We start from the raw sequence: 26,498 nt of genomic DNA on the forward strand, positions 1-26,498 counted from the left end.
TTAAAAAAAAAATGTAATTTTATATGGGCTACTGTGTACAGTGCTTGTTATGATTTCAATGCTGATCAATTCCCCACACAGGAAAAAAATGGATAGATTATTTTAGCTTATTTTAGGGAAGCAAGTTGCTTATTTTGGCTTGTTTTTCTAGACCAGATCGCTAGTTTCTGTTGCAAGATTTGGCAACACTGCAACTAGTACTGTATATCACCCATCCTTAGCAAAGAGTACTGTCATTTTAAAAATAACATTGTTAACCGGTTCTAACTGGTTACCATTTGGAAAAGAGGAAACAGAAAGCCGGAACTGGAACGAAAAAATAGCATTTCTGCTAAGAGCAAACTAAAATGAAAACCATTTAACTTTTAATCTCTAAATTTCCATGTAAAACAAACTGAATGGCATTACTTTACTGAACATGCATGATCTATTAACAGGGTTGGGAGGGTTACTTTTGAAATGTATTCCACTACAGATTACAGAATACATGCTGTAAAATGTCATTTGTAATGTATTTCATTACTCAAGGTCAGTAATGTATTCTAAATACTTTGGATTACTTCTTCAGCACTGGTCGATTTTTTCACTTAAAAACTCTGCCAGTACAGTAAAACAAAATACACATTAAAAATACATTCTCTGAAAAACCTAAATATCTTATGCAGTGTTGTTTCTAAAACAAGATAAATCAAATTGATCTTGTTTTAAGGATTTTTAGATATTTTTACAGGAAAACAATACAAAAATTATTATCAAGAATATGATTATTTCCTTAATATCAAAGGTCTTACTAGTAAAAAAGAAATTATGAAATAATTAAATAAAAAATAAAAAAATAAATATGATCGTGCCTGGTAACATGTGCATGAAAAATGGCTAGAAATAGCATTTTAGCTTAGCGTAAAGCTGACAATTTACACAAGATTTATTTCTATTTCTTCTGCTCCAAACTTACTTCAAACTTACTTTTCTGTCTGCTCGTATGAATGTAACACATCATAAGAAAGTGTTTCACCGCTGTTCAAATGCACTTTGTATCACATCATTTATATGGTTAAATGTTTTCCATCTGAAAGGACTAAATATTAAATGAAACAAATGACAATAAAATGCAAAGTAATCTCTTCAAAATACTCAAAATACTTTTTGAATGTAACTGTATTCTAAATACCAATGATTTAAATTTTAACTGTAGTGAAATACAGTTACTTATATTTTGTATTTTAAATACGTAATCCCGTTACATGTATTCCGTTACTCCCCAACCCTGTCTATTAAACATTAATTCGCTAACATATTGAAATGCACAAAGAGTAATATGTAATTTGTATCTATTATTTGTACGTTTTAAATTAATCGTTGCATGTTTTCTTTTTAAATTTTAGGGGAAGCTGTACTTCCCGTGTAGTCTTAAAGCAATCAGTTAGTTCAAGTTCATTTCATCGGTCAAGCAACATTCCAAGAGCTCTGATATATTTAGTTTAAAGCTACACTATGTAAGATTGTTTTATTAGAAATGAACAAAATTTCATTATTGAGCAAGTACACCAACACTCCATTTTCCAAACCATGTATATGCCTTACCCCAAATCACTACAGTAAGCCTAAAATAATGATTTATGTTTTAGAGCTGTCGGGATGGATTTGGCGGGAAATTGCATACTTCCGTTAGTCATCTGTGTGTGTTACGTCATGTCTGTAAATAAAGAAAAGAAAGTCCAGCAATACAGCGCATGTATATATGTGCTGTGATAGGTGTGGTAATAGTTTGAAGCTGACTATGACTATGGATCATTCAAAAAGGCAACCCTCTGGGCTATCACACGTTTTCAAAATAAAGAAACCTCGAACCGAGAAGAGTCTGCAAGCAAAAAGGGAAAGTGACAGAGCCCGTAATAGATATAGAGTTAGAGTTTTTCTCGCTCGACAGGTAACATTTTTTTGGACCGATAAAATTAAGAGACAGGTCTGGACCATTTTATTGGACCGTCTCTTAGTGCAGTAGTTCGTTAGATAGCGTTAGCCACTCAAATGGGGCATTTTATTATGGATTGTGGTTCTAAAGTGCTTTCAACTTCATTTTCAAGGAAGGACATTGGGGGGAAAAAATAACTTTATGCTAGTAACAACGGCAATCTCTAAACCAGTTACTACCTTGGTCTATTTGCCAACTAGCTAAGTTATAATTTCCACTGTTTGCACTGTTTCCACCATTTGAGTTTATCTGATATGACTTACAATCTTTATGTCTAATGTCATCATTGCCTAACTTTTGTAATGCTATTTATTTTAAAACAATTGTTTTCAACAAGACAAAACAATAGCGTTAGATATGCTACTTACCTGCTATTGAGACATATTTTTCAGATGTCCATCTTTTTCTTCCTTTCATTATTTCATTTTTTTGTATTTTATTTTAGGGGAGGGGGTGAGTTTTGTTGTTGTTAGTGACATTTGCTCTGATAAGTTGAGCACCTGTAACCATGGTTACACTGGTGGTATTCAAACCATCAGATTCATCCGCGCAGAATAGCAGAGCCAAAGCCCGTCTGACGTAATTACCAAAACAATGTTCCTCCGCAAATAACTTGCAGTTCTATGCTTCAACTGCTAGAGGGCCAAAAGTTACATAGTGTATCTTTAACAGCACTTAAACTGCACTTTGTGGCATTCCAGACAGGCTCTCAGGCTGTGTGTTGCTCAGTAACATGCAATGCTGTATCCTGATTTGGCTTCTTTTGGAACCATTTTTTTGTTAGCAGGGCAAAAACAGACAAAATAACTGGCCACATCTTGTCTAAAATGTAGAGTACTCAAAATCCTTGTTTATAGAACTGTTGTAAAAAAATCAATATCACACTCACAATTGTGTTGTTGCACTAAATATAACCCCAGCTGTGGTGATATTACCTGCGGCCAAATCACAGCTGTGCTATTATGCAGTACAATAGCACAATAGAGCACAACAGTCAGGTTCCAGAAGTAAAAACCCCATTCGTGTTTTTCTATAGGTAAATTTATTTTTAATGATACCTTACAAACTTTTAAAGACAGACCTTCCATGAGCTCCAAGGTTGCTAATTTATGGTATATGCTTCTGTTGAAGCCATCAGTCCACATAATTTAAACTTCACTGTATAAAAATCATGCTTAATTACTGAATTCCTTCTGAAAAAAAAAACAGCACTATCCATGATCCAACAGAGAAAGATCCACCAATTAGAGAGTCACAGCCATCAAAGCGCGCCAAACAAGCTCTTCAGCGACCGCCCATGACATACTGTGAATGATGCAATCGATTCGGTCTCCCTACACACTCTAACTACTTATAAATTTGCAAATATCTGAATATTTTGCATTTAAATTAAAATATATTGTTTCTACACTTATAAGAAACAACTTTAAATCAATAGTTTTACAGTTTTACATCATTTTTATCATCATATCCTTCATGGGATTGTAGTATATTCCCTCATTAAAAATGGTAAGTACAGAGTCTTGTATTTTTGTCTTGTCTGATTTTCAAACACATTTTCACTTTAAATTTAAGTTTAAAAATCTTGATTCACCTCGGAACTGGATGGTATGGTTTGGTTCATGGCTAAGAATGCTTTTATGAGGGATTTTATGAAATTTCAATGGAAAACATTGATGGGAAAAAATACTTCCGGAACCCCAATGGCTGAAAAGGTTGGCGGGCACTCTTGCGCTCTATTGCAAATGTGATATTGATGAAATGTTTTGCATAACAAGCATGAATTCTAACATTACACTGTAACATTATGCTCCAATGACAATATATTGCAAATATAATATTTCCATAGTTTTGTAATTTTTTTAATAATTCACAAATTATATTTTCATAATATTTTCTTGATACATATATATATATATATATATATATATATATATATATATATATATATATATATATATATATATATTATTGTATTTTTTTATTATTAATGTAATAACTATATTGTTGGTCAGTACCGTTCTGTTGCGACTCAGTTTATCTAATAAATGAGGGTTAAGCACAAAGGTTGGAACTTGCCATAGTGGAGGAAATCACACAATATTTACAACCTTAACTTCAGAGGAAGTAAGATCTCTGCCTTATGATCAGTATTAGATAGGGCCCAGGCCTTGTACTTTAATGGGAAATCTAAAGTAAAGATGCATATACTGGATTATCAGCTGGAGTAGATGTCTAACACTGATTCGATAAAGCACATTAGAAGAAGCATAGATCACCATAGATCACTACATACCTGTGACAAAGCAACCCGTCACGACACAATGCTGCCGACTAGCATGGCTTTACATGGCCCTCCCTTTAGTCGTTGTGTCTGAGAGGTGATGAAACCCAAGGGGATGTGTCAGGACCCCTACTGAGAGATGACAGGAGTTAGGGAGGAGAACAAAAAGAGGTGGAACAGTATGTAAGAGCAAATGACCCTTTGCAATTGTCCTCGCTGTACAATGGAGCCATGTGACATTTTTGCAGCACCCTTAAAACTCAAAATGTGGCAAACACACATAGAGGCTCTCTTGTGACAGTGCCTATTTAGTGTTTATCAGGTGCAGCAGTGGGCCTGACGCCGCGCTGAGTAAGATTCCCAGTGGGTGGGCATCCTCTCGGGCCACCGCAGTGCGGGACGCCCGCCATTGCTGAAAAGCCAAGACAAGAGATTAAGGGGGAACGAGTTGCATCTCACTCCATAAAGAGACACTCTAGAGTTTTTCCTTCATTACCACTAAAGGAATAAAAATGGGAAAGTGGGAAGACAAAGTACTAATGGAGTTGTGAAAGCCACCCTTGCTGTCGGGATGCACTCAGCCCTGATTGTGGTGTGCCACTGATATGGTTACAACGTCCTGGTCTGGCGCGACATTTGGATGTATTCTGGTGCCATGTGTGAAATGTGAGATAATAGGAAGAGTGGTGGATAAAGGGTAGAGCCCTGGCAGAGAGGATTTTGGATGGCAGCGCGGTATCCAGGGCTACTCAACGAGTGCCGCCCCACACTGTGAAAAGCGTATTTATCAACTTAATAGCAGGTGTCTGATTGAACAAGAGCACTGAGGCGAGTTTGATTAGAGAATGGTGTAATCCCCCACTCTTCCTGTGCTCTTTCATCCCTTCTTCCTCTTCCTCCCTCAAACGCTGCTTACGAACGATGTCTTGAATTTTGAAAGATAAGGTCTCAAAGGGGAACAGTTGGGCTTCCTAAGCTACAAGCTACTCATGATTTAAAGTTGTTAAACTGATGTCAAGCTACCCTTTAAAGTCAATGTGAAACATGATCGCAAACCAGTTCGCAGCAGTTACATGGTAAAATGTCCATTGTGAGGTGCTAAAAGCGAGTTACATTAATGCTCTATTGAGTTTTAAATCAACAAAACCTGCCTCCCCACCCTAAATCTTAAGCCTAATGCTGTCATAAGATAGCATTGTGTGAAGAACAGGGCAAAAAGTAAGTGTATATGAATTGACAATCTGCCATTATTCCGATAATCATTGTTGTAGCGCCTCTCATTTCACCAGGAAATTGCCACGATACGTACAACGAGGCACGTAAAATAGTTTTGCAGAAATGTATGTATTGTGATGTGATTCTATGAGACCAGGTTGTTACTTACTTAATCTGACATAATTTTAAATGAAACAGGACTTGATTTGATCCACCAGGAATTGATTGGATTGTTACAGGCTACTTACAAAGAGTAGCTAACTACAGTGAAGGCAATTAAATATATACTAGAAAATACCATAATTTATAACTGATTTTAAAACAGTGACGAACAGCACCATTTAAATAAATATTTCGCTACACAAAAAATGCTGCACAGCAGCGCATGGATTAGAAAGTATCAGTGAATCTTTTTTCTGAACAAGTTCATTTACACAAACTGTGTGAATGAACCAATTCAGTGATTCAAATGAATCATTCACTAAACTGAAACATCAGTATGTTTCAGGAGAATGTTTGATTACAGGCAGTGAAGCTGCATGTAATAAAATGCGGCACAAATACAACAATTTAGAATTTTGTTAGTTAACACTTCAGCCAACTAAAATTTTAAACCTAAGTTTAATCGCTGACTTTTTAGAGTACTTTTTTCTATGTATAACTAATATCAATTTGGTGCCAAAGTTACAACCTACAATAATAAGTTCATTTTTTGACCACTTTTAATTTACTTGGGAGGTAAATCAAACTGAAAACTCAGAAAATGACAGAAATTATTGTGACAAATATGTTGCTATACCATAATGATGAAAACATTTTTAATGTGTTGAAAAAAGCTATTTAAGAAAATGGGGCACTACTGTGAAGATACTAAAAAAATAACTATCGTCGCTACTTTAAGTTAGTTACTCCCAACACTGCAGGGTAAAATTTGACCATGTGCTTTCGATCAAAGAAGCATTGATCTAGATGTTAAGCCAAGAGGTGCATACCAGAAAAAAGAAAAGAAAAAAACAATAAACCGATGCTGTGTCCAAAATCGCCTCCTATCCACTATATAGTGAGACTATTTTGGGTGTCGGACATTTTGTAGTATTGTCCGAATTCGTTCCCTACATCTCGTTCCTTACATTTGTTCACTCGTTCTTACCCAAAATGCAGTCGAAGTACACACGCTGATGCGATCTTGCCAATAATCCAACGTGGGGATGACTGATGTGCAGGGAGAGAGGGCGAGTGGGTGAGCTAGAGAGACAAAGGGAGCGTGAGAGATGCCAGTTCAGCTTAATTTCATTCCTGCAATGTTTTATTTCATGCTGGCTGTAGTGTTTTACTTTTTGACAAATCAAAACTTGATTAAAAGTAAAATAATAAAATATAGCCATCAAAAATCATACAGATAAATTGAACAATTTGTTATTTATTTATATAGATGAAAAATTTGATATGGTTATATGGTGATTTCTTTCTTCACTAATTCACTGAGGTGATATTATTGTTAACTCAGAAGAGGGCGTGGTCGGGCCGCGAGGATGCACGCCCAGCACTGAGTTGCCCAATCAGCGGGAGAGAGATAAACAAGGAGCCGGGGACGCCAGAGAGAGAGAGAGAGAGAAAGAGACATGGAGCTGTGTGTGTGTCGACTTCTGTTGTTATGATTCAGTTCTGAGTTTTATGTTGATTAAAGTCTTGTTAATTGTTAATCCAGTTCCCACTTCCTCCTTTATCCCGAACCTTGTTACACAGGTGCTGAAACCCAAGAAGGGAGGAAGAGCACGCTGTCCGGGAGAACTAGCCGCTGCCGTCCACTAGGAGGCAGAGGAACCGCTGCCATCCACCAGGAAGGGGAGGAGCCGTTGCATCTGCCAGGGGACAGAGGACCCACTGCCTTCCGCCGGGAGGCGGAGGAACTGCTGCCGTATGCCAGGGGACTGAGAAGCTGCTGGCAGCAGCCAGGAGGTGGAGGAGTCCACTGTTGTCCGCCAGGTGGCGGAGGAGTGGCTGAGGACCAGGTGGGTGGCGTGCCCGCGGGCACCGGAGTTTTTTTTCTTTTCTCTCTCTCTTCCCTCTCTCTCTCGGGCTCTCCCACTCTCGTTCTCTCTCCCCTCTCCTTCCCCTTGTCCTACCCAGGTTTCCAGTAGGCAGGGAAGACCAGCCTGTAACGGAATTGCTGAGGGGGGGGGTAAGTCAGACCGGAAGTTTCCCTGGCCTGAATCGGGCGGTAGGTGTATGTGAAGATGAAGAGGGCATGGCCGGCCATGAGGATGCACGCCAGGCGCTGAGTTACCCAATCAGCGGGAGAGAGATAAAGGAGGAGCTGGGGACGCCAGAGAGACTGCAAACACCGTACAACAACCAGCACTATGATCAACTGTCCCGTCACCAGTTCTTGAAGTGAACAGGTCAGTAGCCTACTCTCTTCTATCCCAACTAGTGTGACCTGTCCCGATAAAACTGGGACAGTCCCGATTTTCGAGCCGTGTCCCACATCCTGACGGAGTTACAGTTGGGACTCTTTTTGTCCCGATAATCAGTCTTAGCCTAATGTTTTATTATCATTGCTGTAATGTGTGCTTTTCCTGTCATGACACCTGTTAAACTTGCAATGAATAATGAGAGAATTGATAATTCTCGCTGTCTCAACGGAGCTTTTTCCAATGTGATAAACTTTCCCCTTCACCGCCTACTCCCACCACCACTGCTTCTGTCTGTCAGTCCATAATAAAAGTTTACTCACATATTGGAAGCCAAAAGTCAGAGAGGAATGAAAAAAATTTATCCCCTTCCTAATATTAATCACCTGACAGTGTCAGTAAAATTGTTCATATGAGGATGTAGAGCAAAGTAATAATTGCTAGAGCTTCTCATTGATTTTAATCTCGTCCGATACGGTCATATCAGTCATTTTTCCTGACTTTTTACGGGCTGCACGTTCCCTTATATCAAATGTTCTGAAAGAATAACCCCAGGTAAAGCTAATACAATGTGAATTGACATGCTGGTATCTGGGAGCACTTTAACTCTTGTTGTTTGGATTCTAAAGTTCTCTGAATGTCTGAAGTGAATGTTGGTCAATGATAAGACACCAGAAAATGAAAAGACACATTTCACAATTTAAGATAACACTGCCAGTTGAGTTGGATTGATGCATGTTTTTCTCAAGCATATTATTCTGTAAAGCATTTATTTATCTGAAGAGAAATAAACAATTGTTTTCCCCTTCTGTCACTCACTCGACGTTGTGTCGATATAGTGACACTAGGGGTCGCCCTTGGGAGCCCCAAACACCACTGATCTTTGAGAAAAGGCCAATGGGAATTGGTGAATGGAATTTGTATGCCACTCCCCCAGACATACGGGTATAAAAGGAGCTGGCTTGCAACCACTCATTCAGATTTTTTCTTCAGAACCGAGCAGTTGTGTTTCAGCGAGCTGAATTCCTCCACTGATCCATTCACCTCTACAAAAGCTGTTGGATTTATGGCGCATTACAGTGGCTTCTCCCTCCCTTGCACCGGTTGAGTGCAGAGAACGCCCCTGGGTGCTTCAGCAGCCTAAAAGAGTATATTCTTCTTCTAAAAGAGTATTTTTCCCTAATAAAAGAGTGGCACTCACGGAGAGCGTCTTTTTAAAGATGCCTTTCCATTTGTGTATATTTCTTGGTTGCGATCGTTATTTCTCTGCTTCCCATGGCCACGATCGCTGCCTCACGTGCTGGGCGCTGCCCACACGGGGACAGCATTCTCAGACGGGTCATGTTCTCACTGCGAGAGCATGATTATGGCAACGTTGCAGTCACGGCTTTCCTTCTTCAGAGGGCAAGCCACCCCAGCGGCTCCCCACCGCGGTCCTTCTACCTACGGGTTTGAGGCTGTATCAGTTAGCACTGGGAGTGATTTGGGGATTTCAATGGGAGCTGCTCTGGGGGATTTAACCTCCTTGCGCCTATCAGGAACCTGATGATCAAGTTGTGCTTCCCTAAATACTGTCGTGAGGAGCGTGAGGTCTGAGAACCAGGTCTGGGTAGGTCAGTAGGGCGCTACTAGGACAACCTGCTCCTTGTCCTCCCTGACCCCCCTCCCGCGGACCTCCCATTCCCCAGCACGCTCGTTTGCCACAGTGAGTTCTGCAATGGGACCGCCGGCTCATCTCAGGGTGAGTTCGCGATCTCATTCGCGGCTTGCGAAGCGGATGAGATTTTGATTACAGCATCAGAGAGCGGGCTGGTTCAGTCTGACGCCATGCGCAGCTGACAGCCATGCTTGCCCGGGCGACTGCGAGTGTCGGGCTGGAGTGGAATCCTCTGCTCCCCCCTGAACCCTCGCAGCTCAATGATTGGTTCAGGGGCCCCGAGTGCTGCTCACAGCCACACTCTACCCCCGTACCTTTCTTCCCGGAAGTGAGCTCACGCGATTGTGGTGGGCACCTTTTACTGCCCGGACCTGGTCTCTGAGCTTCTCTGCTCTCACTACCCTCAACGGTGGGGCTGCCAGGGGGTACTCAGCGATTCCCCAGGTGGATAAAGCGATCACGGTGCACCTGTGCCTGCAGAGCGCCGCCACCTGGCAGAGCCGTCTGAGACTCCCATCCAAGGCCTGTAGGTTTATGTCGTCACTGGTGACTAAGGCTTACAGTGCCGCTGGACAGGCTACCTCTGCTCTGCATGCCACGGCTCTCCTGCAAGTTCACCAAGCCGAGGTGCTCGTGCAGTTCTGACCCGAGATCGATGCAGGAGCTGCGCTCGGCGACCAATCCCGCCCTCCGGGCGACGAAGGTCATGGCGTGGTCTCTCAGGCAGGCGACGTCCACCCTGGTCGAGTCAATGGAGGCTGACATGGTACAATTCCTTGATGCCCCCATCTCCCTGGTTGGCTTATTCGGTGACACTGTCGGAGACTTTGCCCAGCAGTTTTCGACGGTGAGGCCATCCAAGGGCATCCCTCTGCAGCGACACCAGGGGGACGGCGTGGAGCCGCCCGCAGGAAGCAGATGCCACCCGTCTCACGGCCAGCCGCCAAGAACCCAAGGAAGGCTTCAAAGCGCCCCTGAGACAGGCAGCCCAGGAAGTCGGAGACCCGCTACACAGGAGCTGGTAAGAGCACCACTCCTTCCCCCAGTGGAGGGCTGGGGGGAGAATCCTTGTTTATCTTTTCCTGTCATTTCGCTGCACGCCCAAAGGGCTGCATTACCCACATTTTCAAGAAAAGAGCCTTTCCTCACTTCCTGGGTCACACAGTCGGTGTCCACAGCCGTCGTTATCATGACTGCCGGGCACCGTTTCTTTTGGCAGGAACGGCGCCTCGCCCGGCTGTGGCACAATCCCACCCTCGTCACGACAGTCTTGACGGGTCGTGAGGACAATTCCCCACCTCCCCATCCCAGACCGCTCCTATGGTGGGTGTAAGGAGCCAGGTAAGTGCTTCGATGTCCCTGGACTCAGCAAGGCCAACATTGGCACCTCAGGCTCCACCCTGTTGTGAGGCCCCACCTGCCATTATGTCCAACGCGATTGTCCCCTTGGTCCCCCTCACTCTGAGCTTGGGGGCATGGCTCGTGCTCCCCAACCCGTCGCGGTGGCTGATCAGGACCATCCGACTCGGCTACGCAATTCAGTTTGCCAAGTGCCCGCCCAGGTTCAACGCCGTCCGCTTCACTTCGGTGAAAGGCGAGAAAGCTGCTAACTTGAGCGTGGATAGAGCCTGTTCCTCCAGCCGAGATGAGGAAGGGGTTTTGCAGCCCCTACTTCATTGTACCCAAAAAAGGCGGTGGGTTGCGGCCAACCTTGGACCTGCGAGTTCTGAACCGGGCCTTGCACAGACTCCCGTTCAAGATGCTGACACAAAAAACACATTTTGGCCTGACCTGAAGGATGTGTATTTCCACGTCTTGGTTCTACCTCAACACAGACCCTTCCTGCGGTTTGCTTGCGAGGGCTGGGTGTACCAGTACAAGGTCCTCTCTTTCGGTCTGTCCCTGTCACCTCGTGCCTTCACGAAAGTCGCAGAGGCAGCCCTTGCCCCGTTAAGGGAAGTGGGCATTCGCATCCTCAACTATCTCGACGACTGGCTGATTCTAGCTCACTCGTGGGACTTGTTTTGTGCGCACAGGGACCTGGTGCTCAGGCACCTCAGCTGGTTGGGGCTTCGGGTCAACTGGGAAAAGAGCAAGCTCTCCCCGGTTCAGAGCATATCTTTTCTCAGCATGGAGTTAGACTCAGTCTCAATGATGGCGCACCTCACGAGCGAGCGCACGCAGTCGGAGCTGAACTGTCTGAGAGCGTTTGAGCGGAAAACATCGGTCCCACTGAAATTATTTCAGAGGCTCCTGGGGCATATAGAATCCTCAGCCGCGGTCATGCCACTCGGTTTGTTGCATATGAAACCGCTTCAGCACTGGCTTCAGACTCGAGTCCCGAAATGGGCATGGCGCCACTGCGCATGCTGTGTGCTCGTCACGCCAGTCTGCCGCCATCTGTTCAGCCCTTGGACCGACCTGGCATTTCTACGGGCAGGGGTTCCCCTAAAGCAGGTCTCCAGGTGCGTCGTGGTTACGATGGGCGCTTCCAAGCATGGCTGGGGCACCGTGTGCAACGGGCACGCAGCTGCTGGTCCTTGGACTGGTCCACGACTGCGTTGGCACATCAACTGCCTCGAGTTTCTGGCAGTTTGCTCACCCTGCGGAGGCTATTGCTGTTGATCCAGGGCAAGCACGTGTTGGTCCAGACGGACAACACAGCAACAGTAGCATACATCAACTTCTGAGGCAGTGTACGCTTTCATCACATGTTGCAACTTGCCCGCCGTCTCCTCCTCTGGAGTCACCAGCGACTCAAGTCGCTGCGAGCCACTCACGTCCTGGGCAACCTCAACAGCACAGTGGACATGCTGTCATGGCAGGTCACACTCAGGGGAGAGTGGAGACTCCATCCTCAGGTGGTCCAGCTGATCTGGAGTCGATTCGGTCAAGCGCAGGTGGACCTGTTCGCTTCCAAGGAATCCTCCCACTGCTGCTCTGGTATTCCCTGACCGAGGCTCCCCTCGGCACAGATGCACTGGCACACAGCTGGCCCCTGGGGCTACACAAGTATGCATTCCCCCCAGTGAGCCTACTTGCACAGACGTTGTGCAAGGTCAGGGAGGACAAGGAGCATGTTGTCCTAGTAGCACCCTACTGGCCTACCCAGACCTGGTTCTCGGACCTCACGCTCCTCACGACAGTATTTAGGGAAGCACAACTTGATCATCAGGTTCCTGATAGGCGCAAGGAGGTTAAATCCCCCCAGATCGCATCTTATCCCCTCGTGGGACCTCTCCATGGTCCTTCGGAGCCTACAGGGAGTTCCATTTGAACCCCTAGAGTCAGCTGAGCTAAAGGCATTCTCTTTGAAGACTGCCTTCCTGACGGCGCTCACCTCCATCAAGAGGGTAGGGGACCTGCAGGCATTCTCTGTCAGTGAAATGTGCCTGGAGTTCGGTCCAGGTTACTCTCATGTGATCCTGAGACCCTGACCGGTCTATGTGCCCAAGGTTCCCAAGACCCCGTTTAGGGATCAGGTGGTGAACCTACAAGCGAAGCTGCCCCGGGAGGAGGCAGACCCGGCCTTATCTTTGCTGTGTCCGATGCGTGCTTTGAGCATCTATTTGGATCGTATGCAAAGCTCTAGATGCTCTGAGCAGCTCTTTGTCTGCTTTGGTGGACAGCGGAAAGGGAGCGCTGTCTCCAGACAGAGGATCACCCACTGGGTAATTGACATCATCGCTATGGCATGTCATGCCCAGGACGTGCCGCCCCCCTTGGGGCTACGAGCCCACTCAACTAGGAGTGTGGTGGCCTCCTGGGATCTGACCAATGGCGCCTCTTTAGCAGACATCTGCAGAGCAGTGGGCTGGACAACACCCAACACCTTTGCAAGATTCTATAATCTCCGGTTTGAGCCGGTCTCGTCCCGTGTGTTGTCAGGTACGAACAGGTAAGTTCCGGGACAGCTGGCCAGGTGTATCACTTGCGCATAGTGCCTTTCCCTTCCCCTGAGGTGAAAACGTGCGCTTTTTACCTCCAGTCGTGTTAACAAAGTCATGGACCCTGGATATCCTTCCTCCTTAGCCCTGTGGCAGGCGAGTTTACAGAGAAACTCACTGCCGACCCAGTGCATGTGCTAATTAGGCCCTGTACTGGGGTAGGTGCTCCACATGCGCTGGTTGCCCATACATAACCCCAAAGGTAAACTTCATCTTCCTCGGGCAGAGGTCTCTCTGTCCCCAGTCACCGTGTTTGTAGAACTCCTCCCCTCTTGGGTAGAACCTACCATGGGACTTCTCCACATGAGATACTTCCGACAAGACTTGGTAAGAAAATGCCCCTCTGGGCGGGGTGTGATCTCCTTGAGAGGGACACCCCCTGATGAACGGACCCTCTATGGCCCCCAGCTGAATGATTTCGTTCCTTTTGGGGAGAAAAAATAAGAGAAGAGGCCGCGGCTGGGTCAGATGGTCACTAATTTTGGGCAGTCGACTTGTCCCCGAGGTGCAGGCAACTGTTTGACACCTGTAAGAGTGTTGGGGGAGGTTTCGTGACAGCCGGATGTGCTGGCTACGAGGCACACAGAGTTCTGCCCATCTCGCACCGCCAGTCCACGTAACACAGTTCAGTTAGTCGTGGCGTTTGTATAGGGACCCCTAGTGTCACTACATCGACACAATGTTGAGTGAGTGACAGAAGGGGAACGTCTCAGTTACTTTTGTAACCTCCGTTCCCTGATGGAGGGAACGAGACGTTGTGTCCCTCCTGCCACAACACTGAACTGCCCTCTGAAATGGCTGTGACCTTGTCTCAGCTCCTCAGCACAAAACCTGAATGAGTGGTTGCAAGCCAGCTCCTTTTATACCCATATGTCCGGGGGAGTGGCATGCAAATTCCACTCGCCAATTCCCACTGGCCTTTTCTCAAAGATCAGAGGTGTTTGGGGCTCCCAAGGGCGACCCCTAGTGCAGCTCTGCATTTTGGGACATATTTTCCAGAAGAATAAATCAAATTGCATATCATGAACGGAATGTCCATCCTTTTAACTGTAGAGAGTAAGCATTACAATCACCAGTGCAGTTGTATTTTGGCTAATATTCCTATAAATTTCTTCTAATAATCCCAGTACATCTACTCAAGTATAATATTCTTATATAATCAGCACAACTACAGTAAATAAATTTTTAGGTAGATCAACATATGACGCACCCAGCTCTGCAGTTTCTACAGACATCACTTATAATCATGTTTTGGAGTTAATAAAATTAATAGACCCATCAACTTTTTAATTTTCAAAAAATCTTCTCCATATAGCATATTTATTTCCTTTCATAATGTAATGCATCCATTTTTAATGAATCTAGCCTATATGTCTCTTAAGAAAAGTATCAAAATTATTTTTTGGGAAATCATAATAACATTTTTATATCAAGTAAATTAAGTAAGTTTAAATTTTAAATTAAATAATAAAATTACTTTTGGCAGTCCCAATATATGACTATACTGAGTACACAAAACTGAAATCCATGCACAATCTTTATGTGTAGGACTAATATTAAGTAATATCTTTAATATCTTATTTACTGTCTCAAAATAAAACAGCTGCCTACTTGATAGAATTACGTCATGCTACGGCCAGCTTTGTCTCTCCAAAACTGCACAGAACTACCGTGTATTTAATGTTCCTAAAGAGACAGTAACCATATTAGCAGTGTCCATAGCATTTATGTAGTGTTAAGAGACACTACATGCATAAAAATTATACTGAAAATATACAAAATGCAAAGAAATACAAGCTATTTGGAGTCTTCTGTGTTTTGCAGTATTTACATTTAATAACAATTAATCAGTTATTTAACTAAACATTTGACTATTGAAATTCCTGAAAATATACATATTATTATTATTATTATTATTATTATTATTATTATTATTATTAGGGACATTGAGTTACGCTTCATGCCACCCTTGAGTTAGTATGTGTCCCATATGGGTCACCCCAGTCAAAAAAGTCTGGACACGCCACTAGGAAGATGTGAGGAAAGTCTGGAAGAAAATGCAGGACTGATGAATAAGTCAGGTGACTCTATCCTCGCCACTGTGTAAATGAGAGCCAATTAAACCAGCAGCTTTGGCCTTGGCGCTCCCTGCGGCTGCACACATACTGAGAGACCAGCCCGCTGGCAACCACTGATATACACAGAGAAAGAGAAAGATGGAGACTCTTGCTGAGTTCAACACAGCAGTGCTCCAGCGAGTTTCAGACAACAGTGGAGGGGAGATGGTAAAAGACCCACCAGGGCTGCCCGTGCAATTCTGACCTTTGTCTTCTATGCAACTGCTACCAAATTTAGAGCAATATGATTGTACACTATTTTTCCTTATATTGTTAAAACTCATTCCAATGAATCGTAGGGCACTTCATCAATAGCCTTTGCAAAAACACGTTATTTGCTTTCTGACCTTCAATTACCCAGACCCAACCTTGTGAGAAAGCCCTTCGTTAAACTATAGGCGCAGCGCAGAGTTTGGATTAGGCCAACAGGACCGAGCTTTGTCGCAGCTGGGGTGCAGAGCCCTGACTAATTTAGCCAATTAGACAAAGGCATGATTAAGGTGGCCAGATTGAGAAAGAGCCACCGTTGGACTTTAGCCAGGACTCTGGGGTTAGCACCCCTGCTACAGAGCTTAAAGAACTCTGAGATTCTCTAATGACCAGCAGGCACTGGAACAATATAATGATCCCTGAGAGAAAGACAGAAAGAGATGATCATAAGACATGTGCCTATTGTTCTATAACGATTTGATTATGATCTGATCAAGGGTCATTGACCACACAGCTTTAAAGATTATGATAAGCTAAACTATGTAAAAAAATAAAATAAAATAAAAATAAAAATAAAATAATAATCTAAAAAAGTAAATAATTAAAAAGTCACAAACAATGACCACATATCCAAATATATCAGAAATAAATGTTCATAATGAAAAGTGCCACAGCAGAACCACATTAAAGGGATAGTTCACCCAAAAATGAAAATTCTCACCCTCCTGGCAGCCCAGATGTGTATGACTTTCTTTCATCTGCTGAACACAAATGAAGATGTTAAGAAGAATGTTTCAGCCCTGTCGGTCCATACAATGCAAGTGAATGGGTGCCAAAATTTTGAAGCTCCAAAATCCAAATAAGGGCAACATAAAAGTACTCCACATGATTTGATAGGTGTGGGTGAGAAACAGATCAATATTTAAATCCATTTTTATTATAAATTCTACTCCCTGCTCAGTCAATCTCCACTTCAGTTTCACTTGCACATTCTTCTTCTTCTGTTTTTGGTTATTCACATTATTTAATGCATATCGTCCCTACTGTGATAAACAAATACAAATATAAACACTGCATGTAAGCAAATAAATAAGATAGCATATCTAAAAAAAAATGAAAAATTATATTTTATTAATTTAATTAATTAAATGACATGACAATTAATTCATAACATTTATCACAATTAATTGCATATAATCAATATTAACTAAGTAAAGCCCACAAATAAAGATAATTCAAAAACACATACATAATAATTCATAATAATTAGAAATACAATCAGTGTTGGGTAGATCACTTCTGAAATGTAATCCAGTTATGATTACAAATTACACAATTGCAAATGTAATCAATAATGTAATCTTTTTTTAGATTACACATTTCAGGTTATCAGTCTGATTACTTCTAGATTATTTTAGATGAGTAATTGCATGTTTAAATAAATCTACTTTTTTATGTATCAAGTACCTAATGTATTAAGTTAACACTCCTTTCTTTAAATATTAGTAAACATAGAATTGAATAGTCATAATATACACTGGTGGCCAAAAGTTTGGAATAATATACAAATTTTGCTCTTATGAAAAGAAACTGGTACTTTTATTCACCAAAGTGGCATTCAACTGATCACAATGTATAGTGTAGGGCTTTACTGTTTGTTTAGATCAGTGTTACTATCAGAAATAATTAATAATTATTTCTGTAGTTATTAATTAATATTTAAATTAATCAATTGAATCTAACTCATTAAGTTCCAGTAAATGTAGTGTGCTACGTTTAGGAGCAAGTTTGGTTATTAGCAATAATTAATAATTATCAAAGATAATTATTAACTATTAAAATCAATAGAACATTGATGAGAATCAATGTTAGCTTTTTAAAATCCTTTAAATCAACAATTATCAAAGATAATCGTTAATTGTTAACATCGATGAAACATTAATTAAAATTAACACTAGCTTATTGATCATTCAAATTCAACAATCATCAAAGATAATTATCAATTATCGAAAATCAATAGAATATTAATAAGGATTAACATTGACGGGGCACCACCCTGAAATCAGGGACTAATAACCAAATAGTAAAACAGTCTCAATATTAGATTGTTTTCTTAGGAAAATCGACATCCTAAGAATATCGATTTTCGGGAAAAAAAACAATGAATGAAGGTTTGAATCCGAGAACTGACATCCCGTCAGCATGACACAGGCGTATGCAAAACAAACCAAAACACTTCTCTTTGTAATATAAACAAAGTTTATTTATGCAGTAATATCAATTAATAATTAATACAATGCAGTCAATAAACTTCCGACTTACAACTACAAACTAAACAGTGATATGATTAGATATGGAAATAAAATAATCCTATAACACATAAGGTGTGTGTGTGTGTCAGTGTGGTTAGTAAGAGAGAGAGATTAGAGAGTGTCAGGTGTATTTTGTTTATTCATGTCTTTTATTTTGAAAAGTTTAGTTCCTGTTCCCTAGTCATGTGATGTCTTGTTTTCCCTCCATGTTCAGGTGTCATGTTTTCATTGGTTTATTGTTTAATTATCTTGTTATCAGTTCTGTTTGTTCATTGGTTTATGTTCTCCCATATCTTGTATTTAAGCCCTCATGTTTTCATTGTCTAGTTGTCAAGTATTGAATGGATGTGATCGTTGAATGGATGTGACGTAGATGTTTAAGTCAAGCCACGTTTATGTCAAGCCGTGTTTAAATCAAGTCAAGCCATGTTCATGTTTATGTTTAGTTTAGTTCACGTGTAGTCAGGGTTATTGGTTCTCACTTTGTAAATAAACTGCACTTGGGTTCTTCATCTCATCATCGTCTTCGTCATTGCCATCATTGTCAGCAGCCAACATCGTTACAGAGAGAGAGAGAGAGAGAGAGAGATGATTAAGGACAGCCCTAAAGCCGATTTCGCGATAGTGGGAGAGAAAGCAGCTGTGTTCATCACTCAGAGACGCGGTTTTACGAGTGGGGCTCATAAAAGTCCTGCGTTATTTGACTCTTTAATGGATGAACTCAGTTTCTGTCTCACCCACAATGGCGAAATTGCACAATCCAATTTGGTTGGACCACAATACAGCAAAACAAATTTGTGATAATTAATACCCTGAGTATTAATAATGAGCAGACATGGCGGTCCGTAAACTGTACAAGCAAAAACCTTGAAATACAAGAATAACACACTATAATATTCTATCTCTGCCCAGACATAAACCTCTTACTTGAATCCCATGAGGACACAGGTAAAATGTGTTTTCCTCCGTCCTTTAACTCTGACCCGGTTCCTTGAGGCTCGGGTGATGACGGGAGGCCGTTTCCTCGCTCTGTCGGCGGGCACGGCTGTTGATTCTCGGCGGGCTGGTGGAGAACTCAGAAATGTCGACTTGATTGAAGATGGAAGAGAAATCTTTAATCTCTTCACTTTTGTAGGCAAACGGATGAAGATGCGAATTGCTCGGCGGTCTCCTTCGGATCTGTTAGAATGTTCGGTTGAACACAGAGTAATCTCAACTCATCCAGCGAGATGGAGATTGTATGGCCACAGTTTCAAGTCGGACATTACTTCCTTGTGCCACGAGGTTGCACCTGAGAGCAGCAAAGAGCTACGTCTATATTCGGTGAACAAAGTCGCTGGAAGTAACTCACGAAACATTTCAGAGGTATTTCAACTCCTGATGATGTCATGTTTGAGGGACGTTCTGTTGTGTGCCTCATCCAATAGGAGTTGAGAGTTCGATCCTTTAGTGAGCAAGGCTTCATGGATTTGTAGTCTGTTTTGGACTCCCTTTGTTTGATTTTGGTGCGATTTTTATCAGTAAGATTTACGACTTGGAAGGTGGGGGCTTGAGTTAGGTTTTTACGACTGTATTAGGCCTGCCTTTGTCTTCTATCTGAATACATGAGGCCCAACAATAGTCAGGACATTAATAACGTGAAAAATTACTATTACAATTTGAAAAAAATATACTTCAATATACTTAAACTACTTCAAAGAGTTTTCATAAAAAAATCCTCCACGTGCAGCAATCACAGCTTTGCAGATCCTTGGCATTCTAGCTGTCAGTTTGTCCAGATACTCAGGTGACATTTCACCCCACGCTTCTTGTGGCACTTGCCATAGATGTGGCTGTCATGTTGGGCACTTCTCACGCACCTTACAGTCTAGCTGATCCCACAAAAGCTCAATGGGGTTAAGATCCATAACACTCTTTTCCAATTATCTGTTGTCCAATGACTGTGTTTTTTTTTTTTTGCCCACTCTAACCTTTTCTTTTTGTTTTTCTGTTTCAAAAGTCTTTTTCTTTGCAATTCTTCCGATAAGGCCCATACCCCTGAGTCTTCTCTTTACTGTTGTACATGAAACTGGTGTTGAGTGGGTAGAATTCAATGAAGCTGTCAGCTGAGGACATGTGAGGCATCTATTTCTCAAACTAGAGACTCTGATGTACTTATCCTCTTGTTTAGTTGTACATCTGGCCTTCCACATCTCTTTCTGTCCTCGTTAGAGCCAGTTGTCCTTTGTCTTTGAAGACTGTAGTGTACTTTGTATGAAATCTTCAAAAATCTTTTTTTAGCAGTTTCAAGCATTGTATAGCCTTCATTCTTCAAAACAATAATTGACTGACGAGTTTCTAGAGAAAGCTGTTTCTTTTTTGCCATTTTTGCCATAATATTGACCTTAAGACATGCCAGTCTATTGCATACTGTGGGAACTCAAAACAAACACAAAGACGATGTTAAGCTTCATTTAACGAACCAAATAGCTTTCAACTTGTTTGATATAATGGCAAGTGATTTTCTTGTACCAAATTGGCAATTTAGCATGATTACTCAAGGATAAGGTGTTGGAGTGATGGCTGCTGGAAATGGGGCCTGTCTAGATTTGATCAAAAATGACTTTTTCCAAATAGTGATGGTGCTGTTTTTTACATCAGTAATGTCCTGACTATACTCTGTGATCAGTTGAATGCCATTTTGGTGAATTAAAGAACCAATTTTCTTCCGAAACAGCAAAATCTGTATATTATTCCAAACTTTTGATATTAGAGACATTCACTTCATAGGATCCTCCTCAATCTATCCTGATTCCGGTTTCCGAGCCTTCCATGCCTGAGTCCGCTCCACGGCATGTCACAGCCATGCCTGAATCTGCTCCATGCCAGGTCACAGCCATGCCTCAGCCTGCTCCATGCCATGTCACAGCCATGCCTCAGCCTGCTCCATGCTATGTCACAGCCACACCTCAGCCTGCTCCATGCCATGTCACAGCCACGCCTGTGTCTACTCCATGCCATGTCGCAGCCACACCTCAGCCTGCTCCATGCCATGTCACAGCCACGCCTCAGCCTGCTCCATGCCATGTCACAGCCACGCCTCAGCCTGTTCCATGCCATGTCACAGCCACGCCTCAGCCTGCTCCATGCCATGTCACAGCCACGCATCAGCCTGCTCCATGCCATGTCACAGCCATGCCTGAGCCTGCTCTATGCCATGTCACAGCCACGCCTCAGCCTGCTCCATGCCATGTCACAGCAACACCTCAGCCTGCTCCATGCCATGTCACAGCAATGCCTCAGCCTGCTCCATGCCCTGCCATGTCACAGCAACACCTCAGCCTGCTCAACTCCATGTCCCAGTCAAGTTTGAGTCTGCTCCACGCTATGTTCCAGTCAAGTCTGAGTCTGTTCCATGTCATGTCCCAGTCAAGTTTGAGTCTGCTCCACGCTATGTTCCAGTCAAGTCTGAGTATGCTCCACACCATGTCTTAATCAAGTCTGAGTTGGTTCCACGCCATGTCATAACCTTGCCTTCCACGACTCCCTGCTTGAAGCCCTTCTCGGCCCTTGTCTCCAAGCTGAATTATCCACCACTGATGTCGGTGCATAGGGTCACGAAGACCCTTCCTCACAGCTTGTCAGTACTCCTGCCTGCCATGGCCAATGAGCCAATGCCCACGCCTGCCATGGCAAAAAAGTTGCCAGCCTTGGCCGTCCCAGAGCCTGCACTGCCAGCCTCGTTCGTCCCAGAGCCTGCATTGCCAGCCTCGTCCTTCCCAGAGCCTGCATTGCCAGACTCGTCCGTCCCAGAGCCTGCACTGCCAACTTCGGCCTCCTGGAGGACGAGGAGGAGAAAGGCTTCTGTTTCCAAGTCTCTGCCCATGTACATGACCACGGAGGTCATCTCCGAGTCTCTGCCCATGTTCAAGACCATGGAGGTTGTTTCCAAGTCTCTGCCAGTGTTCACGACCACAGAGGTCGTTTCCAAGTCTCTGCCCATATACACAACCACGGAGGTCGTTTCCAAGTCTCTGCCAGTGTTCACGACAACAGAGGTCGTTTCCAAGTCTCCGCCAGTGTTTACAACCACAGAGGTCGTTTCCAAGTCTCTGTCAGTGTTCACGACCACAGAGGTAATTTCCAAGTCTCTGCCAGTGTTCATGACCACAGAGGTCATCTCCGAGTCTCCGCCTATGCCCACTAGCACAGAGGTCGTACCTGAGTCTCTGTCTACGCCCATGACCACAGAGGTAATTCCCGAGTCTCAGACCATGCCCATGACCACAGAGGTCACTCCCAAGACTCTGTCCATGCCCACGACCACAGAGGTCACTCCCGAGACTCTGCTCATGTTCATGACCACTGAGGTCATTTCCCAGTCATCTTGGACTCTTAGCCTCGAGCCTGCCAAGGCTCCGGCTTCGCCCTTCAAGTCTCTCACGGCTCCACCATCCACGGCTTCGCCCCTCGAGCCTCCCACGGCTCTGCCCCTCAAGCCTCCAATGGCTCCGCCTGCCACGGCTCCGCCCTTCGAGCCTCCCAAGTCTCCGCCTTCCACGGCTTTGCCCTTTGAGCCTTCCACAGCTCTGCCTACCACGGCTTCGACCCTCGAGCCTCCTATGGCTCCGCCTTCCACGGATCCGCACTCAGAGTCTTCCACGGCTCCGGTCTGTAGTCTGTGGTCACCACTCAGGCCTCCTGATCCTGTTTCAGCTCTGTGACCATCAACCAGACCTCCTGATCCAGTCTCTACCCTGAGGTGGTCTCCTGGGTCTCCTGGCCATCCGCCTGATCTGCTCTGGTCTTCTGGGACTCCTGGCCATCCGACTGATCTGCTCTGGTCTTCTGGGTCTCCTGGCCATCTGACTGATCTGCTCTGGTCTCCTGGGTCTCCTGGCCATCCGCCTGATCTGCTCTGGTCTTCTGGGTCTCCTGGCCATCCGACTGATCTGCTCTGGCCTCCTGGCCATCCACCTGATCTGCTCTGGTCTCCTGGGTCTACTGGCCATCCGCCTGATCTGCTTTGGTCTTCTGGGTCTCCTGGCCATCCGACTGATCTGCTCTGGTCTCCGGGCCATCCACCTGATCTGCTCTGGTCTTCTGGATCTCCTGGCCATCTGCCTGATCTGCTCTGGTCTCCCTGGCCTCCTGACTGTCTGCCTGATCTGCTCTGGTCTTCTGGGCCTCATGACCATCTGCTTGATCTACTCTGGTCTTCTGGGTCTCCAGATCATCCGCCTGATCTGCTCTAGTATCCCTGGTCTCATCGCCGTCCACCTGATCTGCTATGGCTCCCTTGGTCTCCTGGCCGTCTGCCTGATATGCTCTGGTTTCCTTGGTTCCCTGGTTGACTGCCTGATCTGCCCTGGTTTCCTTTGTCCCCTGATCGTCTACCTGATCTGCCCTGGTTTCCTTGGTCCCCTGGTCGTCTGCCTGATCTGCCCTGGTTTCCTTGATCCCCTGGTCGTCCGCCTGATCTGCCCTGGGTTCCCTTGGTCCCCTGGTCGTCCGCCTGATCTGCCCTGGTTTCCTTGGTTCCCTGGTTATCTGCCTGATCTGCCCTGGTTTCCTTGGTCCCCTGGTCATCTGCCTGGTCTGCCCTGCTTTCCTTGGTCCCCTGGTCATCCGCCTGACCTGCCCTAGTTTCCTTGGTCCCATGGTCGTCTGCCTAATCTGATCTGGTCTCCTGGGGCCTTTGGCCACCTTCTGCTGTAGACTCTTTTTTTCTCCAGCTCCATCTTGGCCCTGCCTCCCCTTCCTGCCCTTCTTGGGAGTCAGGAGCTGCCCGTTAATGGGGGGGAGGGGGTTATGTTGCAATTCACTGTTGTCTGCCCTGTGTTTAGCCTCTGTCATCTGCTTCCCCCTGGACTACACTTCCCATAATTCCCTGCTCTGATCACCTACAGCTGTTCCCCATTGTTCCTCACCTGTGTTTCATTAACTCGTTAGTCTTTTTGTATATAATGCCCTGATTTCTGTTCAGTCCTTGTCAGTTGTTGTGTTTTGACCTCCTGTTCTTGACCCGTTCCCATTGTTCTTGTTTTCTCTGTTCCTGTGTTACTTTGTTTATTTTATTAAATAATTTTAAGCTGTGTTTAGATCCTGCTCCTGTGACCTCCCTCATTGTAACTATATATATATATATATATATATATATATATATATATATATATATATATATATTTACAAGTTCAAATATGCAAGCATAAATAGGACAGTTATAGTAACTGTGCATAGTGTACAGAGTTTAAAGTATAAATGATGATTGCAGGTATGTGAATATACAGTACATACCCTTAAAAAAGCTACCATTGTAGCCCAGGTTTCACCAAAATACCATTGCTACTACAGTTTATATTTATATCATCTTGATGTTAACCACCATTGCCACCAAGAAAAGAAATTAAGCATAAAATCAGTAAGATTCTGAAAGCTCCTTACCCTGTTTAAAGCAATTCCCAAATGAACTCATTATGATTTCACAGTATTAACAATAACTGTGCCAATATGGTATTTTGTCAGAAATTATGGTGTTACGGTGATGAATCTTTGTAAGACTAATGCAAATGGTTGTGCAAATTAGCAGTGAATGTCCTTAGATTACATGTATGTGTCCATGGTGTACTGTATGCATATGATGTGAATGAAGCAGGATTGAACGGCTTTACTCTGTGTAAAAAACTGTGTCTGTGTGCTACTGACTACTCTCTACCACCTCAGTAGATCGCACAATTACCTTTGGCTTTGGAAGACGGAAGTGTTCCCATTCTGTCAGCAATGCCTCATGAATAATGAATGGCTGACATTCTGTTACTCTTACCTGCCGCTTGTAACCAGTCAAACTGTAAAAGGTGTTTATCTGTGCGCGCTGCCACTCCAAATGTTAGATATTAAAATTTAATGGGCATGATTAAGATACTTTGAAACCCTGGCAAATGGTATATTTAAATATTAAGCCACATGTAATTAAGATGAGAGAAATATTCTTCCCTGTAGTTAGGGGCAATTATAACAATTTCCATCAAGGGATTTCCCAGCTTGACTTTTTTGTTCTGAGCTATGGTGATTAACATTATGGCTAATTGAAGTCATTTTCTTAGACCGGGGTAGTTCGCTCTCTCTTTGATCCTGGAGGGAAACTTAGCACTCAGAGCGCTTCAATCGGAATTTCAATGGAAGATTTCCATTTTCTGCCTCACAAGTGGCCCCATTTAACTGTCTATTGGAGTGTTTCCTCCAATTAGCTGTAGAGGTCAATCTTACACTCGGACGACAGCTTGCGGCCTGGTGCAGTGATGCCGTTCTGACCAACCAAACATCCTCTTCCCAAAACCGGAGAAAAACAAAACAAAACAAAAAACAAAACAAAAAACACTTCAATGTCCCTTATAAGGACTCAGTATACACATACTGATTCCTGGTCCCTCAGGACAGCCTTAATCACTAAATGTATATGGTTTCATCAAATCATAAGTAAGCAATATCGTAAGCAGAGGTGGATAGAGTAGCCAAAAACTGTACTCAAGTAAAAGTACAATTACTTGAAAAAAAAAAAATTACTCAAGTAGAAGTAAAAGTAATGATGTTAATAATTACTTGAGTAAGAATGAAAAAGGATCCAATTAAAAGAATACTCAAGTAGCGAGGAACTAGTTACTTTCACATGTAACATAATGGAGGTTTAATCTCCAATATTCCGTTGCATAATACACATTTAACTTGTATTACATAATAATAATAATAACAATTTAATAATAATAATATTCATTATTATTCATTATTCAGCTTCATGTTGTTCCAAACCTGTATGACTTTCTTTCTTCAATGCAACACAATTAAGGAGATGTCAGAAAGAATGTTATCCTCAGTCACCATTTACTTTCACTGCATATTTTTTTCTTCCATGTTTTAAAAGGGAATCATGACTGAGTCAGTCTCTAACATTCTGTCTCACATCTTTTGGGTTCCACAAAATACAGAAAGGCACACAGGTTTGGAACAACATGAGGGCGTGAAATGATGACAGAACATTAATTTATGGCTGAACTATCACTTTAAGGACGCTTGTCAGATTTGGACGAATCTGTAAATTAGAAAAGAAGTTTGGAAACCAGTTTCTAGTAATTATTATGGTGAAAGATTTGAACAATATTACACAAGCACAATCATACTGTGTATAATGCTGAAAAAAAAGAAGCAAGATCATGCATTTATTAATGGCTACCTTCGCTATTCCACAGCATTTTAAATTCCTGAATGGATTCTTAGTTCAGTTACAGTATTTTCAGTGTAGAAAGAATTTAGATCATAAGTTCTGAACACTAAGCGTAAACTGCACCTTATCTCTGTATTTGGAAGCTTATTTAAGTTCAGAGTTGTTCTCTG

At 43.3% G+C, this 26,498-nt stretch overlaps 1 protein-coding gene and 1 long non-coding RNA gene across 2 annotated transcripts in view; both read left to right on the forward strand.

The window, feature by feature from the left end:
- LOC127434268 (uncharacterized) overlaps window positions 1-7,556 on the forward strand; it is a 70,658-nt gene extending 63,102 nt beyond the window's left edge. Inside the window, exon 3 of the long non-coding RNA XR_007896011.1 lies at window positions 7,221-7,556. This is a non-coding gene — a long non-coding RNA (uncharacterized LOC127434268). The remainder of the gene's footprint in view (window positions 1-7,220) is intronic.
- Window positions 7,557-7,663: 107 nt separating this feature from the next.
- LOC127434263 (phospholipid scramblase 2-like) overlaps window positions 7,664-26,498 on the forward strand; it is an 84,755-nt gene continuing 65,920 nt past the window's right edge. The window contains exon 1 of the mRNA XM_051686867.1: window positions 7,664-7,876. The gene's annotated coding sequence lies outside the window, so the exon portion shown is untranslated. The remainder of the gene's footprint in view (window positions 7,877-26,498) is intronic.

Source organism: Myxocyprinus asiaticus, chromosome 44 (assembly GCF_019703515.2).
Source record: "Myxocyprinus asiaticus isolate MX2 ecotype Aquarium Trade chromosome 44, UBuf_Myxa_2, whole genome shotgun sequence".
NCBI classification, from domain to species: domain Eukaryota; kingdom Metazoa; phylum Chordata; class Actinopteri; order Cypriniformes; family Catostomidae; genus Myxocyprinus; species Myxocyprinus asiaticus.